This window comes from Vulpes lagopus, chromosome 13 (genome assembly GCF_018345385.1).
Source record: "Vulpes lagopus strain Blue_001 chromosome 13, ASM1834538v1, whole genome shotgun sequence".
NCBI lineage: Eukaryota > Metazoa > Chordata > Mammalia > Carnivora > Canidae > Vulpes > Vulpes lagopus.
The window spans coordinates 39,348,201-39,375,719 of NC_054836.1; the positions used below are offsets into that span (position 1 = coordinate 39,348,201).

At 46.4% G+C, this 27,519-nt stretch overlaps 1 protein-coding gene across 2 annotated transcripts in view; it reads left to right on the forward strand.

Annotated features, from left to right (window-relative positions):
* The first annotated feature begins 2,077 nt into the window (after nucleotides 1-2,077).
* SNX10 (sorting nexin 10) overlaps nucleotides 2,078-27,519 on the forward strand; it is a 75,044-nt gene continuing 49,602 nt past the window's right edge. The window contains exons 1-2 of one of the 2 annotated variants that reach the window (XM_041727870.1): nucleotides 2,078-2,249; nucleotides 23,790-23,853. The gene's annotated coding sequence lies outside the window, so the exon portion shown is untranslated. The remainder of the gene's footprint in view (nucleotides 2,250-23,789; nucleotides 23,854-27,519) is intronic. The other variant, XM_041727869.1, reaches the window with a different exon arrangement.

The following is a 27,519-nucleotide window of genomic DNA, read 5'->3' on the forward strand; positions in this document are numbered from 1 at the left end:
AGGGAGCCTGATGCAGGACTTGATCCCAGGATTCCAGGATCACACCCTGGGCAGAAGGCAGGTGCTAAACGGCTGAGCTACCCAGGCGTCCCAACAAAGTCAGAACCTAAAAAGGTGGTAGTCACTTAGCTCCATCCTCTGGATTCAGGTTGCACATTATAATTTTAAGCCAGTAACACCAGTAATACCATCCAGCTGCTACACCCATGGAATGGATTAAAATACTCCATTATTGCTTCATTCTATTCTGAATTCTTTTTGTTTTCTTCTGTTCTGTTAGGGTCATAATTCTTTTTTTTTTTTAAAAGTATTTATTTACTTACTTAAAATTTAATGTGCCAACATATAGTATAATAGCCAGTGCTAATCACAACACTGGCCCTCCTTAATGCCGGTCACCCAGTTACCCCATTCCCACCTCCCCTCCAGCAACCCTCCCTTTGTTTCCCAGAGTCAAGAGTCTCCCATGGTTTATCTTCATCTCTAATTTTTCCCCACTCAGTTTCTCCTCCTTCCCTTATGATCCCTTTCACTACTTCTTATATTCCACGTATGGGTGAAACCATATGATAATTTTCTTTCTCCTATTGAGGGTCACAATTCTAACAGATATTTAAATGACCTCCTATAGACTCCCCAAAGATTTTTTTTTTTGCTACTCTGTCTACGGTTGTAAAGTTGTGCCTTGGAAATGATAATATTCAGAAAGTTTTTAATTTTCCAGAATCTCTTGGGATCTTAGACGTACACTGCATTTTGTTTTCCAGTCAATACTTTTGTGGGGCAGAGGAACAAGAATTTGAAACATACACTTTAATTTGATTTTCAAAAGCGATCATGTTTACACTCACTGTGTATTATGACTTGTGTGCGATTTTTAGAAGTTAAATAGCGATGTTAAATACAAGACACAGGCCCCAGATGGAGTCAGTTATGCTAAGCCCCACACCGCCAAACTGAGACTTCCTTACAGTTCTGCTGTCTCCCAGAAATGGAATCTTAAACCAATCAGGAATAATCTGGTTAGCACCGGCTAGGGACTCTGCTTGAGAGGCCCCTGCTAAGCCCTAAAGGGAAATAACCCGTGCACAACCAACCTGCTTTTTGTTCCCATAACTTGTCCTGCTCCCTTCTGCCTACAAAATCTTTCATAGGGTATAGCTCCTCAGAGCTCCTTTCTAGCTGCTAGCTGGGATGCAGCCCGATTCGTGAATCGGTGAATAAAGCCAAGAAAATCTTTTAAAATTTACTCTGTTAAATTTTGTCAACACCAGTGCATGCATGTTCAGGATCCAGGACGTTAATACGTTAACATTGTAGATTTAGAAGTTTTGTTATGCCGAGTCAGTTTAGGTGTGGAGGACAGATATGCACATTTTTCTAGTGGGCCTGAAATGGCCCTGAATGATAATCTGCAGCCGGCTGTGTCGTTCGGGAAAATTCGTGCTTGTAAAAATGATGTATAAAGCTACGTTAGCATTCTGGCCCGTGGTCATCCAGGTGCTGTTTAAGCGATTCTGGGGGTTTCCCAAGCGAACAGGTGGGCCACACTCAGCCCAGGGTGCCATTTGGGAGATGGTTTCCTGACTCGGGCCCCTTTGGCACATCTCATTTCTTGCCCCTAGAAGTTTTATTAACGAAACATTTCAAACATACAGCAAAGCTGAAAGAATTTTACAGCGAACACCCCCATAGGGGCCACCGCCTAGGGTCCACCTTTCTAGTTGGTCCCAGATCTATCCATCCGTCTCTCTCCCCGGGCATCAGGCCTCCGGGTCACTAAGGGGGCGGGGTTAGGGCTCCCGGCGGCTGGCAGGCGGCGATGCGGAGGATGCCGCTGGCACCTTCAGCCTCGGCGCCCCGGCGAGCGCGGGCGGGTATCGCTGGGCTCCCTCGCGGGCTTTGGGGGACGCGCGGAGCGGGGCGCGGAATCCGGGCCCCGGGGCGCCCCCCGGCGGCCGCAGCGCTCGCGGCAGCCCCTGCGGGCCTTCGGCGGCGGGAGGGCGGGGCTCGCGGGCGGCGCGGGGCTGCACCTGCGCTGCGCGGGGCGGTGCGGCGGCGGCCGGGGCGGCGGAAGCGGGCGGCCGGGCGGCCCCACGAGGTCTGCGGGCGCCGAGCGCGGGCGCGGGGCCGCTACGTGCGCGGGGCGCGCGGGGCTGCGCTCGGGGGCGCTCCTGGGCGCTCGTCGCCGCCGCCGCCGCGCCTTTGAGTCAGCAAAGTCCGCCGGCTCGGCCCTGCGCGGAGGAGCCGTAAGTGGCAGGAGCCCTGCGGGGTGGGCACCGCGGCGAGCCCGCCGCCCTCGTCTTTCCAGGGGGCCGCTGCGCCCCCATCACACCCCCCGGAGCCGCTGCCTGCGGGCTGGGAAGAGCTTGGGGCGCCCGGGATCGCAGCGGGGAGCTGCCGCCTTCCCGGCAGGGATGTGGGGGGAGGAAGAAATGGTCGGCTCGTTCGCCGGGCGGCCGGGGCTCGGAGAGCGTTACCGGGGACACCGGGAGAGGGTCCAGGGACACCCGGCGAGGGACACCCGGGGAGGGACACCCGGCGAGGGCGGGGCGGAGGTGGGAGCCCGGGTGCCCGAGAAAGTGCTCGGACTCCTTACACCAGGCCGGGTGGGGCGGGTTTGTTTTTCTCTTTTTTAAAACCCACCAGCGGGGTGGCTTTGAGTTTAGAAATCGGGAAGGGTAGGCGGGGGTTTGGGATTGCGGGATTGAGGGAAGAGGCCCGGCAGAAGACCCAGGTTGACTGATGATGGTGATGGTGATGATGGTGATGATGGTGATGATGGTGATGGTGGTGATGATGGTGATGGTGATGGTGGTGATGGTGGTGATGATGAGCAGCTTTGGTGCCGCGGGAAAGCAACAGCCTGTTTTTCAGTTCTGATGCATCGTACTTGTGTGAGGCTACGCGGGTTGTTGTGGGCAGTGGGCACCGGCACGCGGGGCAACCCGTCCCGCCCGAAAGGAAGGGCGTCTGCTCCTTGCAAGACACGTTTACTTGTAAGAATGATGGAATTGGACATTTGCAGCAGGATCGAGGCTTTCACGTGACCTACCTCCTTCAAATCTTCCGTTTTAAGGACGGGGAAACTAAGGCCCGGGGAGGGGTGGGGGGAGACTTTCAGCCCAGATGGAAGCAGAGACAGGCCTAGATTGCAGGGGGGCATCTGACTGCCACCCTGGGGTGGGGGTGGGGGCGCGGGCGCGGGCAGGGGCGGGTCGGAGTGCAGAGCTCGCTGGCCTCCCCGGGGCTGCGCCCGGCAGGGGTGACGGGGAGGCCGGGGAGAGCCAGCGGGAGCCGCGGGAGGGAGGCGCTGGGCACGGGAGGTGAGGGCGCCTGCCCTTGTGCCAGTCGCTTCCAGTGCTGGCTCTTCCTCTGGCCTCTTTTGTCCCGAGCAGCGGTAGACTTAAGACGGACCACTGGGGATGCTCCGGGTAAAGGTCCAAAAATGAAATCCCCTTTAGAAGTCAGTGTATGAAGAAGGGAAGCAACGTGATGAGCACCGACTTCTATTGAGCTGATCATCCTGTTTCTTCTGCCGCCCACTTCACAAAGTCCCAGTGCCGACCATCCCGGCTCCCCGGTGAGGAAATTGGTGCGGGAAGCCTGGGGACCTACCCACCTGCTCAGGTGAGGCGGCCCCTCACCAGGGGTCCTTGCTTGACACTGCACTTCTCTCCGGGCCACTCTTGGCTGTGGGGAGAACTTCCTCTTATTCTACTTAGGGGAAGGCCTCTTGGAGCTTGATGTCCCCAAAGTAGATATAAACTGTCATTCTCTGCTAAATAAAAATGTATTAGTGCAAGACTGACGTTTGTGTTCTAGATGGCAGTTTTCACGTAGCTTCCGAGCAGTCTTGATATCTTTTTTTCAGCCTTAGGATCTCTATTTTCGTTTAAAAAGGTTCACTTTGTTAGTGAAGCTGTTGTAGGAAATGGCTTCTTTTTTCCTCTTTTGGTGTCATTGCTGTGGTTTAACAACCACTTGCGAAAAGCTTAGAACTGGCTGAGACTGGGGTCCAGCCTCTGTAGTCTTTCATTTTGGAGAGTGGCAAGAAGGGCTTTTTGTCAAAGTCAGGGTTGACCTCTGTGGAGGATACCCCTAATTTTAGACTGTTACCGCCCACCTCTGTTCTTTCTCTTGGTAAGTAGTAAGTATGAATCAGCATTTATGCTCTCTTAGCCCTGTTCAAATAAGAGATAGTACAGGTTTGTGATTACAAATTGTGGTTTCAGACTCATCAGAGTTGAAGTCTTGACACAGTCATTTGCTAGCTGAGGTACTATATCGGCAGGGCACACTGTCTAACTTAGCCTTTATTCGGAAATTTAAAAACAGGTAATGATCACCTTTCCCTCCCAGAATTGTTAATAGCAATAGCTGACATTTATTGAGCATTTACTACATGGTAGGCATGGTGAGAGTTTTTATGTGACAGCCTCATTAATCCCCACAAAAAGCTTATGAAGCAGATCCTATTTACATTTGGGGGAAACTAAGGCATCAAGATATTTAAGACTTCCCTAAACTTCACAGCTCACAGTTTTAACCACTCAGCAAATGTGTGCCACCTTTCTGTAATAGCTGATAGTTACTTAGGGCTCACTATAGGCCAGGCCCTGTTTTAATACCCTATGTATATTATTAACAGTCCTTGAGGTTGGTACAACCTCTACCCCTCACCCTCCTTTTTTTTTTTTTTATTACAGATGAAGAAACTGTGGCACAGAGTCCAGGGCAGACAACTAGTTAGTGATGGGGCCAAGATTTGAACTGGGCAGCCATTCCTGGTTCTGGAATGGGTGCTCTCACCCAGTCCCCTGTAAATGTATGTGAAAGGCTGAGTCAGGCTTCAATTAAAGCAAGTCTTTTTTTTTTTTTTTTAAGATTTTATTTATTCATGAGAGACATAGAGAGAGAGGCAAAGACATAGGCAGAGGGAGAGGCAGGTTCCCTGCAGGGAGCCCGATGCGGGACTGGATCCAAGGACCCCCGGGATCATGTCCTGAGCCAAAGGCATACGCTCAACCACTGAGCCACCCAGGCTCCCCAAGGGCAAGTCTTAATGGCACTTTGATTTATTTTTCCTTAACTGACTCCTCCCTCCTCCCAGTATCTGCAGAGGAGATGCTCCCAGTTTTGCAAATGATTCAACTTCACTTCAAGTTTTGTGATTCTGTATATATTTGTTGTATTCTCTGTTATTTTTAACAGCTTGTGGTAGGTCTCTGTGATCTTGAGCCTAGGAATACAGATACAGGCTTTAGGGGATCTATGAGTCCCCTGAAAATGTCTGATTTATACTCAAGTGCAAAGGGGCATTATTCTGGGTGCACAGCTTGCTTCTGATTCTTAAAGGGTCACCTGTGGTGGAAAGCAAGATTAGAAATGATCATTCTATTCCAATAATTTCTTTTTATGAATGAGGCAGCAAAGGCCCCATGTAGAGGCAGAGTAACTTAATCTGAACTACACAGCTAATTAGAAATGGAAAGGGGGCTAAAACCCAGGTCTGCTGGGCTCTTCTTCCCCTCACACTCACTTGTTTCCCTTTGGAATAAATAAATGGTGCCAGGTGAAGAAATTATGAGATGCCAAAAGACTCCCTCCTCTCCTGCTAGGTCGCCGCAGTATGTGAGGCCAGCACATCTTTCTGGAAGTGCCTCTCAAAATACAACATCCTTTGGCATGTCACGTTATTAGCTGAACCACTTTACTGTGACTCAGGAAGGGCATCAGCAGCTCTGAAAGGTATGAGCCGGGAGCATAAAAACTGGGGAGAAAATGGGGCAAGGTTCAGAACACACATTAGTTGAGTCACAAAGAGGCTGTGTGAGCCTCTGGGCCAAATTGTAGTGTCAGAGCATTTTTCTTGCGAGGTTTGTAAATTCAAAATTCCATGAAGTCTGAGATTTCTGTGTAGCGTGTGAGTCACTAGGAAGTAAGGCCATCCTCTGGCCCAAGGCTGATGCTCCAATGACTAAGCAAGACTGAAAGGTCTTGAGATCTTTATTAGTTTAAGCCAACCCTTTAACTTTAATTTTTACAGACTGATGAAGTTTACCTGGAAAAGTAGCTTTATCCTGGGAGGCAGTACATTCTGAAATGAATTGTTCAGCCAGATTTCAAAATGTAGCCTACGGGACCAGGGATGGGGAGTCCAGAAATGGTTGTGTTGTGAAGACAGAAATTGAAGGTATGTCAGAAATGACTATGGTTAAGTCTCTTAAGACGGTTGCCTTACCCCATTCATAAAAATACATTCCATTTAAAGGTTAAATGTCAAAACCGAATTACAGACATTAAAATACATATGTAGATGAGATGGGTCTTTAAAAATATTTATTTATCCATGAGAGAGAGAGAGAGAGAGAGAGAGAGAGGCAGAGCCACAGGCAGAGGGAGAAGCAGGCTCCCTGCAGGGAGCCCGACATGGGACTCGATCCCGAGTCTCCAGGATCATGCCCTGGGCTGAAGGTGGTGTTAAACCGCTGAGCCACCCGGGCTGCCCCTGAGATGGTTTTTAAAAATAACTTTGGAGTTATTTATTAGAGTTTGACGACTTTAATAAAACTCAGAAACCATAAAGGAAAATATTGATTTGATGTTGTGAAACATTATACTTCTGTAAGAAAAAAGATGCCATAAACAAAGTTGAAAGGCAGATGACAAGTTAGTAAAGCCAATACTTGCAAGACAGATAACAGGCATAGAGTCTTGGAAATCAATAGAAAAAAGAAAATCTGATAGAAATATGGGCAAAGGCTATTAATAGATAATTCACATTTGTATATGAAAATGTTTAAGTTTATTAATAACCAGATAAATGATCTGTGCCCACTGTCCCCTCCATTTGGCAGCTCCTTGGCCCATCCTGGGTCCTCTTTTGTTTCTCCACATTTTCTCCTGAGATCTGCCATTTTCAGATGTTTTTGTGCATAAGAATGATCTGGGAAACTTGTTAAAACAGATTTCTGGGCCATATCTCCAAACAGTCCAGTGGATCTGGAATGAGACCTGAGAATCTGTATCTTGATTCCCATGTGATCCAGATGCAGTGACAAATACTGGACAAGCCAGTTTTATTCATTTCCATGATTTTAAACCACTAATTCTTGGATGTCTGGCTCTCTTGTGAGCTCCAGGATAATGCAGTTGACATCAAATCTGACTCCTTGGATGTGTCATGCACATTTTAATTAACTTGCCCAGCAGTATTGATCATCCCCTCCCCAGTTTTGTAGGGCCTAACACTTAGGCAGTTTGGGGGCCCTCTTTAAGAAGGAGAACGCAGCATTTTGAATGCAAAATGCAGTACAGGACCATGGAGGTGTCTGTGCAGATTGTGACCTCAGAAACTGGAGCTTCTTTAACTTGTTGGTCATCCCTCCTCTGCTCTCCAGTCTCACCCAACCTGTCAGCCTCCTCCCTTGCCCATCTGAAGATACTATTACTGCCATCCGTCCCATTTGTCCGGGCTAGCTCGGGGAGCCATTTCCTCACCCCATCTCTGAGCCAGTTCAGTGGCTGATTTTCCCATCTACCTGTGCTCAGTTCCTTGCCCCAGGTCCCCCTTAGCTCAGGCTGCTGTCATGCACGTTCGTCTCAGCTTCTGATCCCATCTCTTGTTCTACTCTGCTCCCCACACAATCTAGTTTCCCAAATCAGCCAGAGTAGTTTTTTTTAAGGTTTTATTTCTTTATTTGAAAGAGAGAGAGCACAAGCAAGGGTAGGGGCAGATGGAGAAGCAGGGTCCCCTCAGCAGGGAGCCTGATGTGGTGCTTGATTCCAGGAACATAGGATCACGACCTGAGCCAAAGGCAGATACTTAACTGACTGAACCACCCAGGTGCCCCGACAGTAATCTTTTTTCTTTAAAGATTTATTAGGAGGGGGGGGGGTGGTATGGGAAGGGGCAGGGGGAGAGAATATCCAAGCAGACTCTTGCTGAGCATGGAGCCCGAGGAGCCATGAGATCGGGACCTGAGCCAAGAGTTGGATGCTTAAATGACAGAGCCACCAGGTGCCCCCAGAATAATCTTTTTAAGAATATACATTGGAACCTGTAATCCCCTTGATTTGCCCAGCCCCACAGGGTGGACTGGATGGTCCCTGCAAGTGGCTGAGACTGGTGGCAGGGCCATGAGTATAGGGTGGGTGGGAGAGGGTCAGGGTGGGGTCACACTACATGAGCTTGACCTTTTGAGGACTAATTTCAAAGAGGTCGGGGTGCCTCTGGAGAGGCATTGTCCACTCCTGCTTGTTGGGTCTGTCCCAGTTTACCACCTTTCACTGAGAGAAGCTGGGTGCCACATAAGACCTGTGGAGTGCAAGCAAAGTCGGGGTGGATGTCCCTTCATTCTTTGCTTTGGGATGCGTTCCTGTGGTGGTTCGATGTTAAGCAGGATAATCAGGCTGTTTAATTAGTTTTAGGGGAAGAAAGGCACATTCTCTTTTAACCCAAGTGGCATCTGGGGGGGCCTCCTGTTTCTTAGAAAACTAACAAACCTTGGTGAGAACCCACAAGCCCACGGCCCAAGGAGTTCCAAAGTCCTCTCAGGTTTTCTGCAAGTGGGTGCACCCTAGGGTGCGAGTGGGTGAGGGCTCCCCTGCTGTCTCTGCTCTACCTTGGTGTCAGCGCTGATGTACTGATGGAGTGATCTGTGCCACCGGGTACGTTGCTGGCTCAGTAGACTTAACTAGGTTAGGGAGAAGTCAGCCCATGGGGCTCCTAACCTACCTTCTCTCTGCTCTGAGCCCTGCCCCTCCCTCCTGCCTCACTTACCTCTGAGTTCCAGGCTTTTCCCTCTATGACTATGGCTGCTCCCCAGTTCCTTCCTCAGACTTATGAACCCAGACAGTTCAAAGTGCAGAGCACAATAAGCCGCTTTGTATGTTGGAGACCTGGGCTCCTTAGGAATTAGAAATACAAACACGCAAAGAAAAGTTTTCTATTGCCTGGCAATTTTCTTCCCTTTTCTTACCGCCACAGTAGTTCTCCATATAGTAGAGTAGCATTTGGAAGATCTGGGGAGGAAGGTAAAAAGGGGAGAAGGCAGTTGTCCTTGCAGCAGCCCCAGGTCTCTGGCTGGGTTGGGGGTGGTGTGATCATAGCTCCAGGTTCTGGTATCTCAGAGCAGGAGACACAGAGGCTTATTATCAGCTACCTCTGGATGACCAGACCCCCAGAATCTGGGCTACCTTCTGCTCAAACACATGTAAGTTCCTATGCCAGGAAATCAATGCAATGATTTACAAGGAAACGCAGACCGGATGCTGGTTTTTTTTTTGTTGTTGTTGTTTTTTTTTTTTTTTGTTTTTGGTTTTTTAGTTAGCTCATTTCCCTCACAGTTGAGAAACCTTGAAAAACTGTGACCTCTGTTTTGAGAACTTTGCTACACTGGTCTATAAACAAACACACATCAGATGCCCTTGGATTGCAGTCAGTGCTTTGACCAATAAGGAATAATAACTTTGGTATTCTATCCACATTAAAAAGGACTCTCTATATGGCTTATCTTCACCTTCTTTGATCAAGGTCAGGCACTGGATATCCGTGGGGAAATGACTGGCTGCAGGCCATGGTCAAGGGATGTATTGCACACATGTGGGCTGAGTTTCAGAGCGTATAGATCTAAAATTTTCTGCCTCTAAAATATTACTGTTCCATCTGACAAAATAGGTACTTGAAGAGAACAGTTTTTATTTCAATATTATTGTTTTTAAAGATTTTATTTATTTATTCATGAGAGACAGAGAGAGAGAGAGGCTGAGACACAGGCAGAGGGAGAAGCAGGCTCCCCATGTGGGACTCGATCCCAGGACCTCGGGATCACACCTTGAGCCAAAGCCATACACTCAACCACTGAGCCACCCAGGCGTCCCAAGAGAACAGTTTTTAAAGGAGCAAATGCTCTGTGACCCTGAGGAAGAGACCTCAGGATTTTCCCTCGGGGGTCTTGGAAGAGTCCAGGAAGGCCAGTAGTGAACGGTGACAGTGGCTGCCACAGTGAGCCCTAGGCACACACGCCTCCATGTTGGCTCGTTCGGTCTTTGCAGCAGATTCATGAAGTGGGCAGGTGTCCCCCTTTTTACAGATGAGGGAAGCGAAGTCACCAGAAGGTTAAATACTTTCCCTTGACAAAGGGCAGCACGGGAATTCACAGCAGCTCTGCTTTCCCATACACCAGGCCCTTCCAACTCCTCTTAGGGGGAGTCCGCAAAGTCTTGCTTAAATGTGAAGTCTCCCTTCTTGCATGGCCCTCACCTTACCTGCCACTTCTTCATACCTGGACTGATGTCACTTTGGGCAGATTTGAACTTGACCAGAAGGTCACAACTCTTCTCACAAGTGACTGAACTGGTGTTGTCAGGCTGCGCTTCTTTGCGCCAGAGGTGGCCAGCGTGAAGACACCAAAACACAGTTTCCAGTGTGTTGCAACGCTTTTCCTTTTCGAAAGGGAATTTGTCACTCGGTTTGAAAGAGGAACATTGAATGCTCACTGTTGGCTCTCATTTGCCTGCCTGCATCCTTTATTTACCTCTGTCCCTACTGTTCTCCAAAGGCCTGAGGTGGTTTTGTTGTTCTTTGTGGCCGTCCTCCAGCGTGTCAGTGTGGTCCCACCCGACCTCATCTTTCTCTCTCAGCTCTCCCCTTGCTGACTTCTTCTTTTCTGCTGGTGACCAGTCTTTTTCCAGTCACCTGGCTAGTGAGTCATCCTTGACTCTCTTTTCCCTATCATGCTCTTGTCTAAGTTTTTCTCACTAGATACATATTTTTAAATAGACTTTTTTTAAAGAGCAGTTTTAGGTTCACAGCAGAACCGGGGGAGAGCACAGAGAGATCCTATATACTGCCTGCCTCACCTCCCCCATTATCACCCAGAGTCCACACTTTTTTTTTTTTTTAAGATTTAATTTATTTATTCATGAGGGACACAGAGAGGGAGAGACAGGCAGAGGGAGAAGCAGGCTTCCTGCAGGGGACCTGATGCGGGACTTGATCCCAGGACCCTGGGATCATGACCTGAGCCACCCAGGTGCCCCCAAAGTCTATGCTTTACATCAAGGTTCGCTCACGGTGTTGTACACTCTGTGGGTTTTGACAAAGGCCTGACGTGTGTCCACCATTCCCGTATCCTACAGAATAGTTTCACTGTCCCCAACACCCTCTGTGTTCTGCTTTTTGTTACTTTCAAGTGCTTTTCCATCGCCCCTGCCCACCTTGAGTCCATGATCTCTCCTGCTGGCTGGAGCATCCTAGCACCCCCCTGATGAAGCTCCCTGCCAGTAATGTCTCTCCCTGTCAATCCATCCTCCACGCCATCCCCAGATGAATCCTAGTGATCATGTCATGGCAATTCATTCCTCTCTGCCTTCCAGCAGGGTCGAAGTTCAAATTCCTCCTCTTATCCTGCAGGGACTTTCCCATCCTAGATGCCCATTGGAGCCCTTCTAGACACTCTCTTGAACTCTTCTACCAACACAGCTTCTCCACTCCTGGGGGGCTGGGGCCTTAGATCTCCAAAAGTGATACTGCTTCTTAATCACCTGGTCCTGTTTTCTGTGCTTGTCCTAATGCAAATATTGAAGCCTCATCAAGCCCTACCTTCTCCACAAAGCCTCTCCCTCTCCATTCTTCCTATAGCCTTGTTCTCAGTACTACTTTTCTTTTTTCACATACAGTGAGCTTTGCATTACAAGTGAACTGTTTCATATCTGTGTCTGGCTATCCTTAGGTCATAGAACTCGGAGAGTGTAACTTAACCATTAAAAAAAAATACCCCTCACCAGGACCAGACCTAGAAGTATCACACAGTAGGTGCTCAGTGATTACTTATTGAATTGAATTGTCATTGTCCTCTATTCTTAGAGGGTCCTTTATAGCCATGGGCACTAAAGAGCTCTGTCACGGGAATGTACTACCCTTCTCTCAGTATAACTCCTTTCTGAGGATGAGAAAGGCATGTCTAGATGTTTGGTTGCTGGTTTCCCAGGTTCATATACAGACAGAACTCTGCCCCCAACTCACCTCCCTAAAGTATTTGAGACTGGTTGCTATCTTTTTTTTTTTTTTTAATTTTTATTCATGAGAGACACAGAGAGAGAGAGAGATAGGCAGAGACACAGACAGAGGGAGAAGCAGGCTCCATGCAGGGAGCCCGACGTGGGACTCGATCCTGGGTCCCCAGGATCACACCCTGGGCTGAAGGCGACGCTAAACCGCAGAGCCACCCAGACTGTCCTGGTTGCTATCTTTTAAGCATTTATTTCTAAGGATGTAGCAGGGATGCCATGCTGGGCGTAGGGGGTAGTGTGTGGTGAGTTGGAGGGCTGGTTACCTAGGTTTGGATCCCAGCTCCTTCACTTAGTAGCCACATGACCTTGGGCACAGTTTCCTTATTTGTAAAACTGAAGTAATGCTATTTGGCTATCTTGAGGATTAGATCATTCATGTTACAAGCTCCTCACAGTGTCTGGCACACAGTTAGCAATCTGCTGTTGTTACTTTGATTACCATTTCTGATTATTAGTGGCATAACTAATGTTATTCCCCATTTTCATCCTCTGCTGTCCAGTGGAGTTAGGTCAGGAGGAAGACAGAAAACAATAGAAGAAGACATGTGGTCTTGAAGACATTCCCTCTGGGCTGTTGCGGGCTAAAAGCTTTCTTTTCTCCCAAGGTGAATGGTGAACCACGAGTGAGAAGAGGGCTGGCAGGAGAGGCAGGCGCCTTATTCTCGGGGCCCCTCCTCCCAGCCCACGAGGTTGGCCTGCTTTGAAACCTGATGGCGATGCAGATATGGAGAAAATTAGTTGGGACTAATTCAATCAAATTAATTGACCCAGTATTTATTGGGCACTTACTATATGCCAGGCACTCTGCTAAGTACTTGGGTTATAAAGCACTGAATAATTTGGACAAGGTCCCTGCCCTCCTGGGACCTTTGAGAGGACAGATAATAAACAACAGAATAGATTAATAGATAAAATAATACAGACTGTGATAAATTCTAAGGAGAAAATAAAAGAGTAGAGCATTACTGGGGGGAGTCTGCTCTAGTGGGTGGTCAGGGGAGGCCCCTCTGAGGAGGTGGCATTTAAATCAAGACCTGCAGGAGGGGAAGGAGCCACCGTGGTGGATTGGAGGGGATGTAGTCGGGGAAGGGGGGCAGGGGGGACATTAGAGGAACAAGCGGCACAAAGGGCCTGAGGTGGGAGTTTCAGAACTGACCTGTAGGGCAGCTAGACACCATGAGTGTGCAGAGGAGCTGAGACGAGGGGTTGGTTGGAGAACCAGAGGAGTGTGCTTTATAGGGGTTGTGCAGATACAGACCCTGTCCTCTGAAACAGTGGTTTTCAAAATCTTTGTATCATCAGTGCACTTGAGGGGGCATGCAGTGACCTTCTGGGGTGGGCCTGTTGGGTTGGTGATGGGGAAGGCTGAGGGGTATGTGAAAGTTGAAAAGAGCGCCCCATGATTGGGATACTCTTCACTTTCTCCCCTTCCCCAAAATGGGAAGTGCTGCTCATTGTGATCCACTCAGAAGCTGTGGAATCTTGGGAGCTTATCTTTTTTCTTTAATTTCTTTTTCTTTCTCTTTCTTTCTTTCTTTCTTTCTTTCTTTCTTTCTTTCTTCTTTCTTTCTTTCTTTCTTCTTTCTTTCTTTCTTTCTTTCTTTCTTTCTTTCTTTCTTTCTTTCTTCTTCCCTTCCCTTCCCTCCCTTCCTTCCTTCCTTCCTTCCTTCCTTCCTTCCTTCTCTCTTTCTCTCTCTCTTTCTCTCTCTCTCTTTCTCTCTTTCTTTCTCTCTCTCTTTCTCTCTCTCTCTTTCTTTCTTTCTTTCTTCTTTCTTTCTTTCTTTCTTTCTTTCTTTCTTTCTTTCTTTCTTTCTTTCTTTCTCTCTTTTCTTCTCTCTCTCTCTCTCTCTCTCTTTCAGATTTCATTTCCTTGAGAGAGAGAGCAAACATGAGCCCGGATGTGGGAGAGGGAGAAGCAGACTCCCCTCTGAGCAGAGAACCCGACCCGGGCTCCATCCTACTGATACGGGAGAGCTTGGTTCTTGTCTCACGCAGCTGAAGAATGAATCTCAGGGACCCCAGAGTGAGCAAAGTGATTGAAGTTTATTAAGCAGAGATACAGAGAAAACTCAAAAATGAGAGGCGTCCCGACAAGGTTACCAACAGGGGCTTTTTATGGTCTATCTTTTATAGGAAACTGACCAGGGTACTTGGCAAATTTCTAAGTGATATCAGAGTGGATATTTGGAAGAAACATGGTGTACTTACAACTATCATAATAACAAACAAGATGTTTTTTTTGTAAATGTCATGAGCCCAAACCAGGTGTTCCCTTCTTTCAGGTTAGGATCTCCTTTATAACATTTCCTACATTGGGGTTTCTGTGATTGCCTAGTAGTCATTAAAAGGATACTCCCTAACATTTTGGAGCTAGGGAGCCAGATTTATTTTTTTGTTTTTACTGTCTTATCTCTGTTTTCTTGGGGTAGGAGCCTGACTCTGGGGCCTTTCCCTTCTCTTTCCCTGCCTAGCCCTGCCTGCCCCTATTTTGTTCCTACATCACTAGGATCCTGAGATCAGGACAGGAGCCGAAGGCAGACGCTTAGCCCACTGAGCCACCAGGCGCCCCTCTTGGGAACTTCTACGTTTCTTTCTTTTTTTTTTTTTTCAATTAAATTTGTGAGGTTATATAGGCACACTATAGAACATGGAATTCTGACAGTTGGTGAGAACATTGGCACGGGCATTTGAGGATGAATCACTGTTTAATTGGATCACTGTGCGACCCACTTAAATAAGCACTTTTTTTAAAATAGGAAGTTTATTATTCACTTACTTTTGCAGTTATTTAGAAATGACTTTGGAGATGTCCTTTAAGATTTTTTTTTTAAGATTTTATTTATTCATGAGAGACACACACACACACACACACAGAGACAGAGACACAGGCAGAGGAAGAAGCAGTCTCCATGCAGGGAGCCCGTCGTGGGACCCAATCCTGGGTCTCTAGGATCAGGCCCTGGGCCCAAGGTAGATGCTAAACCGCTGAGCCACCCAGGGATCCCCTATATAAAATAAGATTTTTAATGCATGTAGATGTTGTCCCTTTGTTAAGAGAGGTGGTATAGGGGAGAGGAGAGCACAACTTCTGGCCTTCAGGAGCCCTCTGTTTGAGTCTGGACCACATGGTGTGGCTTTCTGTGGTCATTTATCCTTTCTGGGTGTTGGTATCCTCTTCTGTAAAATGAGACAGATAAGCTGCCTGCCTCACTGGCTGTCAGGGGGACAGTGCTTTACAAACTGAGCACATTAGAAAATAAATGTTACTTTAAAAACCTTAAATTCTGGGGCATCTGGGTGGCTCAGAGTGGTTGAGTGTCTGCCTTTGGCTCAGGGTATGATCCCGGGGTCCTGGGATCGAGTCCCACATCAGGCTTCCTGCAGGGAGCCTGCTTCTCCCTCTGCTTGTGTCTCTGCCTCCCTCTGTGTATCTGTCATGAATAAATAAATAAAATCTTAAAAAAAAAACAACCCTTAAATTCTATTTGTGTACATTATGGCCACGATGTAATTCATGACCATAGAAGATAACTTTTCACTGCTTATGGATGATTGGTTTCTGGAAACATCCAAAGGAAAATGTTTTTATAACTTTGCAGTAGGCATGGGCTTTCTAAGTATGGTACAAAACTTAGAAGCCATAAGGAAATGATCAATAAAATTCATTACCTAATAACAGTTGGCATTGTAGAACCCCCAGAAGCAAAAGACAATACATATTAGAAAAATATACTTGCATTTCATGTTATGTATTAAGGATTATTTTCCTAATACATAAAGAAGTCCTACAAATCAGTGAGGAAAATGGTCAAAGGCTGTGAATGAACAATCCATAGAAAATAATTAGTGGCTCCTAAATGTATAAAAAATGCTTGACCTCACGTGTAATTTTTCGAATTCTAATTCGATTGCACTGAAATATTACCACATTTCATTTATTTGGGATTGACAAAGAGAAAAACATTTTGAAAACCATCCATGTTAGGAAGTCCTGTGGGAAAACAGAACTCACACATACAGGGTTGGTGAATGTGTATTAGTTTCCGTAGGGGCCACCGAGCCAGTGTCTATCAGAATTAATAATTCACATGGTCTGGCTTGACTCAGATTCCACTTAAAGAAATTTATCCTCCAGATAAATTCAGTGTTCACTCTTTATAATAGCAAGAGTTTCTATAAGTGGAAGCTGGTGGACATGAATTATAGTGCATTTGCACAAGGGAGTAGTACACAGCCACGAAGAGACAGGGATGCTCTGTGGATAGCTGTGGAGCAGTCTACATTGTTAAGTAAAGAGTGAGGCATAGAAGGGGCCATATGTGAGTCCACCGTTTACAGAAAAGGAAGGGGGGCAATCATAAGTATGTGTATGTGTTGCATATGCATAAAATAGCTCTAGAAGGATACTAAAAAATGACTAAGAGGTAGGAGGAAGAGGGAGAGTTTTTATTTTATACCATTTTGTATTTTTTACTTTTTAAAAAAGATTTATTTATTTATTCATGAGAGACAGAGAAGGAGGCAGAGACACAGGCAGAGGGAGAAGCAGATTCCCCACAGGGAGCCCGTAGGACTCGATCCTGGATCCTGGGATCACACCCTGAGCTTAAGGCAGATGCTCGACTGCTGAACTACCCAGGCATCCCTATTTTTTACATTTTGAAGTAAGCTTTATATTTTAAGAGTTAATAAATACCAACTATGAAACAAAAAATAGAAAATAAAATAGTTGAGATAGGGATTGAACCTTCTTGTAGATTCATTAACAGTGTGTTTGATCCCCAGATTATTGAACATCTTTATGTGTCTGCCACTGACAGTTTGGGGCTATGATGGGGGGGGACACTTTCAAAGAGCTACTGGTCACTTGGGGGACACAAGACTAACGTATGCTACAATCAGAGGCCAGTGGAAGGACCGTATAACCAAGCATTCGGGTTGGTGCAGCTGAAGTCTGGCGGGGATTCAGTTTCATGTTTGTCAGGGGGACACCGTGTTCAAGACACGTACACAAAGATTGTGGTAGAATAATGGCCCCAAGGATGTCCATGTTCTAATCCCCAGAACCTGTGCATGTTTCCTTACTTTGAAGGATGAATGTTTAGATTAAGTTAAGGGTCTTGAGATAAGATTATCCTAGTTTTCTAGGTGGGCCCAATCTAATCACATGGGACCTTAAAAAGCAGGGAACATTTCCTGGCTGTGATCAGAGGGAGATGTGCCCACAGAAGAAGGTGATATGTGCCTGGCTTGGCAGATGGAGAAAGGAACTGGGAGCCAAGGAGTGCCGGCAGCCTCTAGAAGCTGGAAAAGGCAAGGGGGACAGGCTCTCCTTTAGAGCCCCACAGATGTCTTGATTTTAGCCAGGAGAGATCGCTGTGGGATTTCTGACCTGCGGAGCTGTACTATAATAAATTTGTGTTGTTTTAAGCCACGGAATCGATGGCAATTTGTTACAGCAGCTATAGGAAATGAATACAAAGATGATGTGGAAATTACCCTGAAGCCTCGCTCTCATGGGGTTTCTCATTTAGGAGGGAAGCAATGACAAGAATCTAGTCAATAATCATGCCATGCAAATGTGGAAAGTGCCATGAAGATTTGCAAAGAGCTGTCCACCGAGGGGTCGGGGAAGACTTGGGGAGCATGTGCGGCCTGGATTGTGCTGTGAGAGGCAGTGCGGCTTGCTGGTTGGGAAGAAGGACTCTGGTCCTGAGTGTGGGCCCGAGTCTTGTCTCTGCTTCTTCCTAGCTATGGGGCCTGGAGACAGTCCCTTGCTCTGTGCCTCGGTTTTCTAATCTGTAAAGTGGGGATACTAATAATGCCTCTTCCGAGGGCTGCTGCACACCCGTCAGTAAGTTAATGTGTGTCAAGTGCTTGCAGTATAGTCCTGGCCATTCCAAAAGCTGTAGAAGTGTTCACTATTGATGTTTTGCCCTAATGGATGGGGAAGGCAGAGGTAGGCAGAGAGAGAGATGGTGGGCCATCTGAGGACAGCAAGCCCACTGCTTCCAGCTGAGTGGGGAGAAGGAGCAGACAATAAGGCTGTTAAGGAGCATGGAGCGAGATGATGGTGGCCTTGGCACCTGGTCTGAAGAGCAGTTGCTTAGTGCCCTGGAGGATTTGGCATGTGGGATGACAATGAGTACAGCAAGGGTGCTGATCAGATTTCTTTAAGCAGGGAGGTGGGTTTGGTTTCTGAGCCCTAACTCCAGAGCCTTCCTCCCACTTAACTTGTCTTTTCTATCCCCTCACAATGGGCCGTCTGACCTCTAACCAAGATGATCAGTCTTCATTCCCCTCTGTGCTCCCTCTGCCACTCTGCAGGATTTGGATTCAGGGGCTATCTTATCAGTACTAGATCATCAGGGCTCAGAGAACACTAGAGAACACTCCAGTATCTGTCATTGGCTCTCAGGTGTGGATACTCACAGTCAACCTACTTCTTCAAAGCCAGCTTTCAGCCTCTTCTGTGTCCCCATAGACAGAGGAGCAGACACCTGGCCCATATGGCTTCGGCAGGTCCCCACAGGCTAATGACTGGGCCCAGGGGGGAGCCTCGGCCTATCCCTTTAGTCTTTCAGAAGTCAGCTCCCTTCTGGCCATTTGGGGTCTGTGTCCTCTCAACATGTAGAGCTGGTTCTTGAGCAGGTGAGCCACCAGAACCGTCAGAGTTCTTGGGGAGAATGATCCTGAGGTAGGGCATTTCCCTTAAGCAGAAATGTGAATCTGAATTTTCCCGACCAGCTGCTTGGTCCTGTTGGTCTCAGCTTTTTGGAAATCCCTCTTTCCTCACAGCTCAGGTTCCTCTCACTGACTCTGGGATGCCCTGGGCTTCTCAGGGAGCTGTCCCTGAAACAGGGGATCCTCAGCATGTCCTTCCAAACCATCCCCCCAGACCTCCATGCTTTTGACTCCTCCTGCCCCTCCCACTTTTGCTTTAACCCCCTCAAAATTTAGATGCTAGAGTGTTGGTCTTTCAAGGCCTCTTCTCTGCTACATTATCTGGTAGGTGAACTTGTGCAAAGGGACAGGTAGGTGCTTGTGAATGGATTTATTATGATCATGTAAGGAAATGCCCACGCCTCTCTATCCTAGGATAAGTCATCACCTCCATTAGGCATCTCTTCTCATTTGAGAAACAGAGACCGTAATACCTTCCCTGCCTCACAGGATTGTTTTGACTAGGATATCACTCATTCGTTTATTTGTTCACTCATCCGTCACATAGTCCTTGAGTACCTGGATAGTGGCTGGTACTATGCCAAGTAGCCGGTATAGACTCATGATAAAACACAGTGCCTGCCCTACTCTTGTGGAGACAGATCACAAACAAGAGACAAAAACATATGTGGCTTATGGGTACGTCGTAATGTCTGTGACAGGGCCAAGTTGTCATTGGAAATGACGGCCTTCAGTTTACCCAGACAAAGGCCTTCTGGTGAAGCAGGGGTCAGGGCTCAGGGTCTCCTGCGTTTCTGGGTGGCGGGTGAGGAAACACCTGTGAGTGTTTTGCTTTTCCTTTCGCTTAATCACACAGTGGAGGTCCTCTCTGCCTCTGCCAGGGCTTTCAGCAGGCGCATGAGTGGTGTTTGGACAGGCGCCTGGCCTTTCCCATCACTGTCTTCTCAGAATGAGATCGGGGAGCATTGTCCTCCCGACAGGTGAGTGCACAGGTGTGCTCCCTGGACACAGGGCTACTTCCTTTGCGGTTCTATGTGCAGGAAAGGAGAGAGGAACTTGGCTTTTGCAGCAAACAGAAGCAAGCTTTGGTCCCTGTTGACCTTATCAAAGTTGCCAGGAGGAGTAACTGGAGATTTAGGGCCATTGTGATAAAGCAGTTTGAGTTGCTTAAAATTATATTCAGAGGAGGCTCAAGATGCTAACACTTGTGCATAGGTCTGGCTGTGGGTTACTTCATTCGAAGCAAGGCTACACGTAGTTCTTAAAGCTTTCATATGAGGGCTCGTGTGGGGCCCTTGAGATCATGATTTTAGCTTCACATCCTTTCCTCTTCTTAGGGAACAGGCTTGGGGTGAGTCCACCCCAAGTGGTAGCAGATGTGGGAAACAGAACCTCTTTCTCTTTTACGCACAGGTGCTGCCTCTCAGGGAAGAGTGAGGTATTTCTGTGAAGAAGATGCATGAAGCACACCTGGGAATCAAGATGTAGAAGTTAACTGGCAGAAGGTGGAAAAAACTAGTTGTGTGTGGGTGCACACGTGTGTGTGCAGGTTCACAAAAGAGGCATGAAGGGACATCTTTGTTTGCAACCTTCTTTTTTTTTTTTTTAAAGATTTTATTTATTTATTCATGAGAGAGAGAGAGAGAGAGAGAGAGAGAGAGAGAGAGAGAGGCAGAAACACAGGCAGAGGGAGAAGCAGGATCCATGCAGGGAGCCTGACATGGGACTCGATCCCCAGTCTCCAGGATCACACCCTGGGCTGAAGGCGGCGCTAAACTGCTGAGCTACCGGGGCTGCCCCATGTTTGCAACCTTTTGGGAATCTTGCAGTTTCTCTTTCTCAGTCCTTCCTGTATGGCTAGCTGAAAACCATTTAGCAGATATCTGATCATTAAAAAAAAGGTGGTTTTTTTTTTAATTATATAGTAAGAACACTTAGTATGAGATCTACCCTTTTAACAGTTTTTTTTTTCCATTTACTTACTTACTTACTTACTTATTTATTTATTTAAAGTGGGTTCCATGGCCAGCATGGAGCTCAGGATGGGGTTTGAACTCATAACCCTGAGATCAAGACCTGAGCTGAGACTAAGAGTCAGAAGTTTAACTGACTGAGCCATGAGCCACCCAAGTGCTCCTTAACAAATTTTTAAGTTTGTGATGTGGTATTAGGATGGTATTAACGATGAGTACTGTATCGAACAGCAGTGCTTTAGATTGGTTCTTCGAGCATATACTTGATGGTGTTAGAACCTGTAAGCTGATGTCTTTCCTCCCCAAGGCTGCTGTTTCACTCACCTGCAGTACTTTTCTTGGCTAAGAGGTTGCCTAGCTGGTCTCTCCAAGATTGTTTTGCTAGGCCGGGAAGATCTGCTGTACCTATGACCCTCTGAAAAGAATTTTCAGAGGAATTCTATACCTATAAAGATTGCATATTTAAAAAGGGTTAAATTGTGTAGGGCTTTCATGAATTTGGGGCTTTGCCAACAGAATGTGGCTAAGTTTGTTTTCTCCCCTCTTTTTCCTGAGCATTTCTGTAACAAAACTCCCCTTCTCCGGATTGTTTCCACCTCCTCTCTCCTCATAGAGCTCAGTGTTCACCTGTGGTATAAAAATAAAAAACATTGCAAAGTTTGAGCTGTCATCAGACTAATAATTAGGCCCTGAGCCCTTTATAAAACCTGATTTTTTGACAAGTAGCAATTTTTTTTTTAAAGTTACTCCTTTTTTTATCTTGTTGGACTAAAATCACTTGTGGATGTGTTTTCAAAATATAGTCCCTTCTCAAATACTATCTTTTTTTTTCTTTTTTTAAGTAGGCCCTACGCCCAACATGGGGCTTGAACTCATGACCTTGGAATCAGGAGTTGGATGATGCTCTACTGACTGAGCCAGCCAGGCACCTCAAAATATAGTCCACTCTTGTTAAGGACTTAATACTCCTACTGTTTTACGTTTTAATATTATGAGTGACTATAATATGGAATGGTGCTATATGGTTTGCTTACAAGATTTTGCTTAGGGGCGCCTGGCTGGCTCAGTCGGTAAAGCATGTCTCTTGATATCAGGGGTGTGAGTTCAAGCCCCACATTGGGTGTAGCGATTACTTCAAACATTAAAAAAAAAAAATCAGGATACTTGGCTGGCTCGGTTGGTGCAGCATGCGACTCTTGATCTCGGGGTTGTAAGTTTGGGCCCCATGTTGGGCGTGGAGCCTACTTAAATAAAGACAAAAAAATTTTGCTCTGAAACCCTTGGGATTTTCCTTGTGACAGTGACTTGCGAAGACGTGCCGAGATTTAATAACTATTTTTTGTTGTGAATATAACTTCCTTTATTACCAGTTGCTTTCACTTTCGTAGCTGAGTGTTAAGAAAATAGCCTGTGAACACCATGTGATTCTGCTTCAAGTGTTTTGAGAAAACAGATAAGGAAGGGACTGGAAAGCAGATTAAAATAGTAGGAAAAATAATCAAAAGGTGGTGGTGGGCGTGGAGGCGCCTGGCTGGCTCAGACCGTGGAGCGTGTGACTCTTGATCTTGGGCTTGTGAGTTCAAGCCCTACCCTGGGTGTAGAGATTACTTAAAAATAAAATCTTAATAAAAATTGTTTAGTTAAAAGAATCAAAACAGAAATAAGCCATATGTAGGGAAAAGAATCCACCAGAATGAATCAGAAACATGATTTATTGTTAATGATGTATTAATGATGATTAATGAGAGTTGATGAAGAGTCCAGCTCTTGTACTGCCCTCTTTCAAATGGGGAGATGGTGCTGTGTCTCACCATTGGGAGGTTTTATGCTTGAGATCCTTTTCCACTTCTGTCTGATTGTTATCTTGGTTCTCAAAATGGACAGATAGTGTTGTGGATGGATGTCCACTGGGCTACCTGTGCTTGGTACAGTACCCAAGTGGCTGGCTGATTTCTGAGTACTGGTTTTCCCCATTTATTCATGCAATCAGTGTAAATGTGTATGGAGAATCCATTATGTGCCTGGTACTATGGTAAGAGGTCAGGGATTTTAAGTAAACAAGCACAGTGAGGAGCTGTGCTATCCTCAAGCTTACAGTTTGATGTGGAGACGGACATTAAATCAATATTGACGCAGATAGGGATAAAAATGTCACTGTGACCAGAACTACAGAGGAAGACAGTGGTGCAAGGAAAGTGTACCTAGGGAGATTTGACTTTGCTGGAGGGAGTTAGGGAAGCTGCTCTGGGTTGGTGTGATTGGAACCCAGATCAGAAAAGTGAATAGAGGTTAACTAGACAGGTGGGTTTGAATTCCAGCATTGCCCTTGGACAAATTGGTGACCTTGTGATGACCTTGAGCAAACTACTTCACCTCTCTAAGCCTTAGTGTCTTCATCTATATGGGTGGTTGTGGGAATGAAATGAGGCAGCGCACATAATATACTCCACACAATACCAGCGCATAGCTGACACTCATAAACAGTAGCAATATTTATTAATGTGGTGTTTTCTATTCATTTGGAAACTTGAAAAAAATACCTGCTTAAATTTATTCTGGTTAGGGAGAGCTACTAAATACCTGAGGATGGAAAATGGAAGCCTCAAGGGAGGTTTATTGATGGTCTTCAACTAGGCCAAGTGTTCTTGGTGCCTAAAACCTGGGAAAAGCTCATACAGAGCCAAGGTGTGTGAAAACACATTCAGAATGGGGCTGCCTTGGAGGTCATTGTAATGTACTAGGATTTTAAGGCACAATATTGTTAGATCACATCACCTACGTTTCTATTTCTCTTGATAGTCAATCGTGAATAGCTAGGCTAATGTGTATTTTCTATACCAATAGCATATTCTATTTGCCCAGTGATTTATGCTGCAGTGTTTGTAGTTTTGCACAGATATTTCTTAGAGCTAAAGGTGTATTGGTCCCTGTGTGTGTGCTTTGAGAATGGCAAGTTTTGCTTTTCTCTCTCTGCTCTGGGACATACACGTGTATATGTATACAGTCCAGCTTCTTACTGAAATAATGAGTTTTTGCATCCTTTATTGTTCTTAGATTTTGAAGAAAAAGGTATCAAGGATTCAGCCAGTCGTCACACTTAATTTTTATTTTTCACTTGGTAAGTACTTTAAGTACATTATATTACCTGACTTAATCCTCACCCTATGAAACAAGCACTATGAAGAATCCTTCTTCCCCCCCTCCCCCGCCCCTGCAAGAAAATGGGGACCAGAGAAGTTAGGTACTTTCCCAGGTTCTCACAGCCATGAGTGGCATAATTGGAATTTGAACCTGGATGTGAATGGCTCCAAATCTGAGCTCTAAATGCTTCCATGCTGCCTTTTGAGCTACTTACTGAAAATCATCAACCCACTGTGCCAACATGGTAGATATATGTCAGAAGATTAATTAGACTTATATGGTCATGAAAAAGACTAATGAAACATATCAGTGGCTTCTGAAGAGCATGGGGAAGCTTGTTGAATTTAGATTTATTCACTGAGTCAGTGGAAGTGGATATTGTAGTGATGTTCTTCTGGATTATTTTCCTGATTGTTATTAACCTTGGTCTTATAGTACGGATCTTAAGGAGCACTAATGTATATCAACCAAAAATTACATATGCTTATGAGTATTAGGAGTTTATACTGAAAATAACATTTTTACTTCTTCCTCATTCTTACCATATCTGTATGACAATTCCTATGTTAACTAATAGCTTTACTGTCTTAAGGTTAACTATTGTTTGCTGCCTTAAAGCTCTTTGGGAACTGCTTCCCATCCATTTGGAAGCAAGGGAAGGATGAATTAGAGATAAATAATATATTCAGAAATGGGTATAGACAATATGGATGGAGTTGGAAAGACATATCAATGAGACCTTTGGCCAATAAAGCCGCTGGCCCTCAGTGCCTGATACCGTCCAAGACTTTGATGGAGCCTGCTTGGGCCTGGCTGACCTGGCTTCCTAACTGGCTGGATTTGCTCCAAAGTTCCTGTTTTGTTTTTCTGCTAATGCAAATCCTGCTTCAAAAAAGTGTTGTTGACGGATCAGAACCAAATACAAGTACAGCCTGGTGTGTCAGCTATGGGAGGGAGAAATACCAAACTCTGGGAGGGAGGGAGGGAGGGAGGGAGGGAGGGAGGAAGTGGAGTGGTCTCTTCTCCAGGCTTTGTTTACTTTCCTAGTAATTGATTTTTCCTGATTGAGCAAAGGAGAAATAAAGATGCCTGGGGCCCCCAGTTTGTTTTATGTATTTACATATGCTTTATGCATTTACACCTTTATTTTATCTGTATTTTCAAATCACCAAAGTACTGTATTTTAAAAAGTAAGAGTTGTTGACAATTCCAGGAGTATATAAAGTAGAAAAAAGGAAGTGGTCCCCCTGCAATACACCCCAGTTGCATTCACTTTGGCAATATATGCTCTGGAATTTTCTTCAGTGCATATAAGAGTATACACATGTATGTTGTTAAAAAAAACAAAACTCAACGGTCAGCATCCCACCCAGCAGGTAGAGAGATGGTCTGAGGAACTGTACAAAATGGAAGGTTTTTATAGGAAGGAGGATGGGGGAGAAAAGTTATTAGCAAAAAACAAAGAATTGCTTCAGGCAAGGTCATTTTTTTCCCCTTGGGAAGAGTAGGGGGTATTACTGCACAGAATACCTTACCTTTATTTTAGACAGGAAGCAGGGGAGTGGGATGAAGAGGGCCCATGTGATGGATTATTTTATTGGTGCTGACCAAAAATTTTCTGACTGACCCGTTAAGACTACATTTCTGGCATGGGGGTGGAGGTGTTTAAACTGCATTTAGGTTAGGTAGTAAGGCCTGGTTTGGTGATGTGGTCTAACGGAAGTGACTCCATTTTGGGCCTTTGGTTTTCTTTTCGACACACTTAAGCAGTGGAGTCACACTACATATTGTTCTGCAATCTGTTGTTCTCACCCTGTGCATCATGGCTGATCCCACATCTCAGCACTTATAGGTTCCGCCCCCCACCTTCTTTGAACAACTGTGAGGTATTCTATGAGTGTGTCTTACTTTATTTAATCGTTCCTTCACTAATGGGCATGCAGGGTGTCTCAGTCTCCAGTTAGAAACACGGCTGCAGGTGAGCAGCCTCACGGATGTGGCTTTGCACCTGGGTGCTCGTCTTTCTCAGGGATCCCTTCTTAGAAGTGGGGATGCTGGGTTGAAGGAAGTATGAGCCCTAGACTTTGCTTTTTTTTTTTTTTTTTAAGATTTTATTCATCTATTCATGACAGACACAGAGAGAGGGGTAGAGACACAGGCAGAGGGAAAAGCAGGCTCCCTGTGGGGAGATCGATGCGGGACTCCATCCCAGGACCCTGGGATCACAACTCGAGCTGAAGGCCGACACTCAGCCACTAAGCGATCTAGGTGCCCTATTTATCCTTTCATGGGAGACACACAGAGAGAGGCAGAGACACAGGCAGAGGGGGAAGCAGGCTCCCTGCTAGGAGCCTGATGCAGGACTCGATCCCAGGACCCAAGCCAAAAGCAGATGCTCAGCCCACTGAGCCATCCAGGGGCCCCGAGCCCTAGACTTTGGAGCCGGTAACCCTGTGTTCAGGTCAGGGTCCAGGGTGAACACTGCTCTGACTCACACAGAGTCATGTCTTCCGTGCCCACGAGGCAGGCAGAGCAGTACCCAGCCCAGAGCCACGAGACAGAGCTAGTTAATGGGCATGATGATCCTCCCAGCTAGCTCACCCTTCGCAAATTTACGAAGGTAACAATTTAGCAATGGTTAAACCTTGACTTTTGTTTCCATCCGGGTATTCTCAGAGAACTTGAATCTGCCAGGTCTGCTCCTGGAGCAGAGCCAGTCTGGGTTTTCTTTCCCACTCCCCAACCACCTACATTTGTTTGCTCTCCTGGTATTTTGTTAATCTTTGGACTTTAAATAGCTGACAAGATCACAAGATTAGTGTGGTTTCAAAAACACTCCCTCTGGCTTTAATTTGGTCAGTTCGGTGAGGCCTTGTCCCAGAGCCCTTTCCTAGGCAGAGCGCCTGGGCCCAGGCTCCTTTCTAGGTATACCGGAGACCCATGACGTCCCGGATCCCACGGTGACCACCTGTCCAGGTTATGCTGGGGCAGGAAATGATTCACGTACCAGGAGTGAGCCAGGCCAGCAGGTCCCTGGGCGCCATAGCGACCTCACTTTCTCTACTCCCGGGTTCCCCCACAGCTTATGCTATGGGCCTGAACAGGTCACTTTAATTTTTTACTTATAATTTACCAGGTTTTAACGTGGGGCTCTGATGAGGCTTAGGGCAGGGGTTATTTCTGTCAGACGCATTGCTCACGTCACTGTGCCTCCACTTTATCTCCCATCTCCTCCCTGCCTGGCCCCCACCATGGGAGAGGGCAATGGGTGATCTGATCCTGCCTCTTTCCCAGGGGGCCTGATGAACCCTGTAGAGTATTTACTTTCAGAGGTCAGAGGACATTTCTTTGGGTTCTTTCACTTCGTCCTTAGGTCTCTCCCCTTGACCATGAGGAATGACCCTGTTGGACTCTTACAAGTTGGGAGGCCTTGGAGCTGAAGTGATTATTGTTTGGCCTCTCTAGAGTCTCAGGAAGAAAGGAACGAAAGAAGCACTTAGAGATTCCAAGGTGATCTTTTCCAGTGATGAGATTAGGAATCTGAATCAGAATGACCCAAGGGGTTGCTTAGACAACTCGTGAGGCCTCTTCTCCTTTTCCTTCCGAAAGCAGTGTTAGAGCAAGTGGTTAGTTTTGGGATCTG